Genomic DNA, 7500 nt, shown 5'->3' with positions numbered 1-7500 from the left:
CCTTCATTCCGACTTCCGAGTTGGAATAATTTCGACTTCTGCCAAGGTCTCGGATCGGCGGTGGGACCTGCGGTAGTCCCACCGAAAATGCCGCCCCTCGGCCGGCACGGCCCTCCGAATACGTCCCCTCGCGGCTCACCGCAGCGGGACTTTGTCAGATTTTCGATCGGGCCGTAGCCCTATTTTTGGCGGAGGGACCTGCGGTAGTCCCACCGAAAATGCCGCCCCTCGGCCGGCACGACCCTCCGAATTCGTCCCCTCGCGTCTCCCCGCCGCGGGACTTTGTCAGAAAATCATTCGGGCAAGGTTTCGATTCGGCGGCCCGAGCACCGGTAGTCAGCCCGTATATGCTGCCCCTCGGTCGGCTTGGGCCTGCGGATACGTCCCGCTGACTGACTTCCGCCATTGGGAATTCGTCCGAAAATCCATACGGGCGACCTTGGGAAGCGTGCGGAAATACCGCCGCGCGGCCCGGGTTAACGAAGTGGGGAGGCCCGTAACGCCCGTCGACCACTCCTAAGTGGTCGAGAAAAACGCCTCCCCGTAAATCTCCGGAAACCCCGCCAATGCCCCCGTACAGAAATTGCATGTGTCAAAGGGGCGGCCGTATCTGACCCCGGCTGCCGAGCCTCTGGAACTCCTGCCCGGCTACGACCCTCAAATCCGACCCGCATCCAGACTTCCGGAGCGGACTCAGTTAACGAATTGCCACCGGGCAACTGGTTAACCGGCAGTTCTCGGACGGCTCGTTAGCCGTGCCGACCGACCCCCCCGGCCGTGCGGTGGAGCAAGACAACAGTCCCCGGGCGGGCAATCGAGTTCCCGACCGGGCCCTGGCAGATCGTTAACCGGCCCGACCGGGACAAGTCGTTAACCAACTTCGGCGTGACAAATGGTTAACCGGCCCGGCCGGGACAAGTCGTTAACCAACTTCGGCGTGACAAATGGTTAACCGGCCCGGCCGGGACAAGTCGTTAACCGACGTCGGCGTGACAAATGGTTAACCGGCCGGGCCGGGACAAGTCGTTAACCAGACCCGAGCCGGCACTTCGGTAACCGACCGGGTCCGGTGCTGTCATGCAGAACAGGACAGAGACTTAGGCAGCGGCCCGGCGCGGACAGTTCTTCCGTTCGCCGGCTCGGTGACAATTGGTTAACCGACCGGGCTCAGGCAAATCGTTAACCGACGTCGGCGAGACAAATGGTTAACCGGCTCGGCCGGGACAAGTCGTTAACCAACTTCGGCGTGACAAATGGTTAACCGGCCCGGCCGGGACAAGTCGTTAACCAGACCCCAGCAGGCACTGCGGTAACCGACCGGGTCCGGTGCTGACATGCAGAACAGGACAAAGACTTGGGCAGCGGCCCGGCGCGGACAGTTCTTCCGTTCGCCGGCTCGGTGACAATTGGTTAACCGACCGGGCTCAGGCAAATCGTTAACCGACGTCGGCGAGACAAATGGTTAACCGGCTCGGCCGGGACAAGTCGTTAACCAACTTCGGCGTGACAAATGGTTAACCGGCCCGACCGGGACAAGTCGTTAACCAGACCCCAGCCGGCACTTCGGTAACCGACCGGGTCCGGTGCTGTCATGCAGAACAGGACAGAGACTTAGGCAGCGGCCCGGCGCGGACAGTTCTTCCGTTCGCCGGCTCGGTGACAATTGGTTAACCGACCGGGCTCAGGCAAATCGTTAACCGACGTCGGCGAGACAAATGGTTAACCGGCTCGGCCGGGACAAGTCGTTAACCAACTTCGGCGTGACAAATGGTTAACCGGCCCGGCCGGGACAAGTCGTTAACCAGACCCCAGCAGGCACTGCGGTAACCGACCGGGTCCGGTGCTGACATGCAGAACAGGACAAAGACTTGGGCAGCGGCCCGGCGCGGACAGTTCTTCCGTTCGCCGGCTCGGTGACAATTGGTTAACCGACCGGGCTCAGGCAAATCGTTAACCGACGTCGGCGAGACAAATGGTTAACCGGCTCGGCCGGGACAAGTCGTTAACCAACTTCGGCGTGACAAATGGTTAACCGGCCCGACCGGGACAAGTCGTTAACCAGACCCCAGCCGGCACTTCGGTAACCGACCGGGTCCGGTGCTGTCATGCAGAACAGGACAGAGACTTAGGCAGCGGCCCGGCGCGGACAGTTCTTCCGTTCGCCGGCTCGGTGACAATTGGTTAACCGACCGGGCTCAGGCAAATCGTTAACCGACGTCGGCGAGACAAATGGTTAACCGGCTCGGCCGGGACAAGTCGTTAACCAACTTCGGCGTGACAAATGGTTAACCGGCCCGGCCGGGACAAGTCGTTAACCAGACCACAGCCGGCACTGCGGTAACCGACCGGGTCCGGTGCTGACATGCAGAACAGGACAGAGACTTAGGCAGCGGCCCGGCGCGGACAGTTCTTCCGTTCGCCGGCTCGTGACAATTGGTTAACCGACCGGGCTCAGGCAAATCGTTAACCGACTTCGGCGAGACAAATGGTTAACCGGCCCTGCCGGGACAAGTCGTTAACCAGACCCGAGCCGGCACTGCGGTGACCGACCGGGACCGGTGCTGACATGCAGAACAGGACAAAGACTTGGGCAGCGGCCCGGCGCGGACAGTTCTTCCGTTCGCCGGCTCGGTGACAATTGGTTAACCGACCGGGCTCAGGCAAATCGTTAACCGACGTCGGCGAGACAAATGGTTAACCGGCCCGGCCGGGACAAGTCGTTAACCAGACCCGAGCCGGCACTGCGGTGACCGACCGGGACCGGTGCTGACATGCAGAACAGGACAAAGACTTGGGCAGCGGCCCGGCGCGGACAGTTCTTCCGTTCGCGCCGGCTCGTGACAATTGGTTAACCGGCCCGGCTGGGACAAATCGTTAACCGACGTCGGCGAGACAAATGGTTAACCGGCTCGGCCGGGACAAGTCGTTAACCAACTTCGGCGTGACAAATGGTTAACCGGCCCGGCCGGGACAAGTCGTTAACCAGACCCCAGCAGGCACTGCGGTAACCGACCGGGTCCGGTGCTGACATGCAGAACAGGACAAAGACTTGGGCAGCGGCCCGGCGCGGACAGTTCTTCCGTTCGCCGGCTCGGTGACAATTGGTTAACCGACCGGGCTCAGGCAAATCCTTAACCGACGTCGGCGAGACAAATGGTTAACCGGCTCGGCCGGGACAAGTCGTTAACCAACTTCGGCGTGACAAATGGTTAACCGGCCCGGCCGGGACAAGTCGTTAACCAGACCCCAGCCGGCACTGCGGTAACCGACCGGGTCCGGTGCTGACATGCAGAACAGGACAGAGACTTAGGCAGCGGCCCGGCGCGGACAGTTCTTCCGTTCGCCGGCTCGTGACAATTGGTTAACCGACCGGGCTCAGGCAAATCGTTAACCGACTTCGGCGAGACAAATGGTTAACCGGCCCGGCCGGGACAAGTCGTTAACCAGACCCGAGCCGGCACTGCGGTGACCGACCGGGACCGGTGCTGACATGCAGAACAGGACAAAGACTTAGGCAGCGGCCCGGCGCGGACAGTTCTTCCGTTCGCGCCGGCTCGTGACAATTGGTTAACCGGCCCGGCTGGGACAAATCGTTAACCGACGTCGGCGAGACAAATGGTTAACCGGCCCGGCCGGGACAAGTCGTTAACCAGACCCGAGCCGGCACTGCGGTAACCGACCGGGTCCGGTGCTGACGGGCAGAACAGGACAAAGACTTAGGCAGCAGCCCGGCGCGAACAGTTCTTCCGTTCCCCGGCTCGTGACGATTGGTTAACCGACCTCCGGTCCACCCTCCGAAAGTGCCGCCCCTCGGTCCGAACGTCGCTCCCAACACGTCCCCCGGCTGCTCCCCGCCGCGGGACCTTGTAGGTTTTGAATTCGGCGGAAGCCGTAGTTTTGGCCGAGCGCCATAACACGAGCCCTAGCCCCAGCCCAAGCCCTAACCCATATCCTAGCCCTAGCCCTAACCCTAACCCTAACCCCAGCCGTAACCCTAACCCAGGCCCTAACCCTAACGATAACCCTAACCCCCGCCCTAACCCTAAACCTAACCCCAGCCCTAACCCTGAACCTAACCCTAACCCTAGACCTAACCCCAGCCCTAACCCTAGCCCTGGCCCTAACCCTAACCCTAAACCTGGCCCGAACCCAATCCCCGGGCGGGCAATCGGTTTGCCCGACCGGGCCCTGGCAAATCGTTAACCAACGTCGGCGAGACAAATCGTTAACCAACGCCGGCGAGACAAATCGTTAACCAGCCCGGCCGGGACAAGTCGTTAACCAACCCTAATGCGGCGGGACTTGGAATAATTCCGACGTCTGCCGAGGACTGCGATGGGCGGTGCGACCTCCTGTAGTCTCGACGGAGGAGCCGCCCCTCGGCCGGCACGGCCCTCCGAAGACGTCCCCTCGCGGCCACCCGCCGAGGTATGACGCGTGCGGACCTGCCAGGAGCACAACCCAAACCTTAAAACTAACCCTGGCCATAGCACGAGCCCTAGCCCCAGCCCAAGCCCCAACCCATATCCTAGGCCTAGCCCTGACCCTAGCCCCAACCCTAGCCCTAACCCCAGCCCTAACCCTAAGGCTAACCCCCGCCCTAACCCGAGCCCTAGCCCCAACCCGAACGCTAAACCTAACCCTAACCCCAACCCCAACCCTAGCCCTAACCCCAGCCCTAACCCTAAAGCTAACCCCCGCCCTCACCCGAGCCCTAGCCCCAACCCGAACGCTAACCCTAACCCTAACCCCAACCCCAACCCTAACCCTAACCCTAACCCTAGCCCCAGCCCAAGCCCCAACCCATATCCTAGCCCTAGCCCTGACCCTAGCCCGAACCCTAACCCTAACCCTAACCCCAGCCCTAACCCTAAAGCTAACCCCAACCCTAACCCTAACCCTAGCCCCAACCCTAACGCTCACCCTAACCCCAGCCCTAACCCTAATCCTAACCCCAGCTCTAAGCCTAAGCCCCGCCCTAACCCGAGCCCTAACCCCAACCACAACCCTAACCCTAACCCTAACCCTGGCAAATCGTTAACCAACGTCGGCGAGACAAGTCGTTAACCAACGTCGGCGAGACAAGTCGTTAACCAGCCCGGCCGGGACAAGTCGTTAACCAACGTCGGCGAGACAAGTCGTTAACCAACGTCGGCGAGACAAGTCGTTAACCAGCCCGGCCGGGACAAGTCGTTAACCAGCCCGGCCGGGACAAGTCGTTAACCAACCCTAATGCGGCGGGACTTGGAATAATTCCGACGTCTGCCGAGGACTGCGATGGGCGGTGCGACCTCCTGTAGTCTCGACGGAGGAGCCGCCCCTCGGCCGGCACGGCCCTCCGAAGACGTCCCCTCGCGGCCACCCGCCGAGGTATGACGCGTGCGGACCTGCCAGGAGCACAACCCAAACCTTAAAACTAACCCTGGCCATAGCACGAGCCCTAGCCCCAGCCCAAGCCCCAACCCATATCCTAGGCCTAGCCCTGACCCTAGCCCCAACCCTAGCCCTAACCCCAGCCCTAACCCTAAGGCTAACCCCCGCCCTAACCCGAGCCCTAGCCCCAACCCGAACGCTAAACCTAACCCTAACCCCAACCCCAACCCTAGCCCTAACCCCAGCCCTAACCCTAAAGCTAACCCCCGCCCTCACCCGAGCCCTAGCCCCAACCCGAACGCTAACCCTAACCCTAACCCCAACCCCAACCCTAACCCTAACCCTAACCCTAGCCCCAGCCCAAGCCCCAACCCATATCCTAGCCCTAGCCCTGACCCTAGCCCGAACCCTAACCCTAACCCTAACCCCAGCCCTAACCCTAAAGCTAACCCCAACCCTAACCCTAACCCTAGCCCCAACCCTAACGCTCACCCTAACCCCAGCCCTAACCCTAATCCTAACCCCAGCTCTAAGCCTAAGCCCCGCCCTAACCCGAGCCCTAACCCCAACCACAACCCTAACCCTAACCCTAACCCTGGCAAATCGTTAACCAACGTCGGCGAGACAAGTCGTTAACCAACGTCGGCGAGACAAGTCGTTAACCAGCCCGGCCGGGACAAGTCGTTAACCAACGTCGGCGAGACAAGTCGTTAACCAACGTCGGCGAGACAAGTCGTTAACCAGCCCGGCCGGGACAAGTCGTTAACCAGCCCGGCCGGGACAAGTCGTTAACCAACCCTAATGCGGCGGGACTTGGAATAATTTCGACGTCTGCCGAGGACTGCGATGGGCGGTGCGATCTCCTGTAGTCCCGACGGAGGAGCCGCCCCTCGGCCGGCACGGCCCTCCGAAGACGTCCCCTCGCGGCCACCCGCCGAGGTATGACGCGTGCGGACCTGCCAGGAGCACAACCCAAACCTTAAAACTAACCCTGGCTATAGCACGAGCCCTAGCCCCAGCCCAAGCCCCAACCCATATCCTAGGCCTAGCCCTGACCCTAGACCCAACCCTAGCCCTAACCCCAGCCCTAACCCTAAAGCTAACCCCCGCCCTAACCCGAGCCCTAGCCCCAACCCGAACGCTAACCCTAACCCTAACACCAACCCCAACCCTAGCCCTAACCCCAGCCCTAACCCTAAAGCTAACCCCCGCCCTCACCCGAGCCCTAGCCCCAACCCGAACGCTAACCCTAACCCTAACCCCAACCCCAACCCTAACCCTAACCCTAACCCTAGCCCCAGCCCAAGCCCCAACCCATATCCTAGCCCTAGCCCTGACCCTAGCCCCAACCCTAACGCTAACCCTAACCCCAGCCCTAACCCTAACGCTAACCCTAATCCTAACCCCAGCTCTAAGCCTAACCCCCGCCCTAACCCGAGCCCTAACCCCAACCCCGACCCTAACCCTAACCCTGACCCTAACCCTAACCCTAACCCTAACCCTAACCCTAACCCTAACCCTAGCCCGAACCCAATCCCCGGGCGGGCAATCGGGTTGCCCGACCGGGCCCTGGCAAATCGTTAACCAACGTCGGCGAGACAAGTCGTTAACCAGCCCGGCCGGGACAAGTCGTTAACCAGCCCGGCCGGGACAAGTCGTTAACCAACCCTAATGCGGCGGGACTTGGAATAATTTCGACGTCTGCCGAGGACTGCGATGGGCGGTGCGACCTCCTGTAGTCCCGACGGAGGAGCCGCCCCTCGGCCGGCACGACCCTCGGAAGACGTCCCCTCGCGGCAAGCCAGCCGAGGTATGACGCGTGCGGACCTGCCAGGAGCACAACCCAAACCTTAAAACTAACCCTGGCCATAGCACGAGCCCTAGCCCCAGCCCAAGCCCCAACCCATATCCTAGCCCTAGCCCTGACCCTAGCCCCAACCCTAACCCTAACCCCAACCCTAACCCTAACCCCAGCCCTAACCCTAAAGCTAACCCCAACCCTAACCCTAACCCTAGCCCCAACCCTGACCCTAACCCTAACCCTAGCCCCAACCCTAACCCTAACCCTAACCCTAACCCTAACCCTAACCCTAACCCTAACCCTAACCCTAACCCTAACCCTAACCC

This window comes from Hypanus sabinus, unplaced genomic scaffold (genome assembly GCF_030144855.1).
Source record: "Hypanus sabinus isolate sHypSab1 unplaced genomic scaffold, sHypSab1.hap1 scaffold_584, whole genome shotgun sequence".
In the NCBI taxonomy this organism is placed as follows: Eukaryota; Metazoa; Chordata; class Chondrichthyes; order Myliobatiformes; family Dasyatidae; genus Hypanus; species Hypanus sabinus.
Note: the sequence above shows the minus strand (reverse complement) of the source record.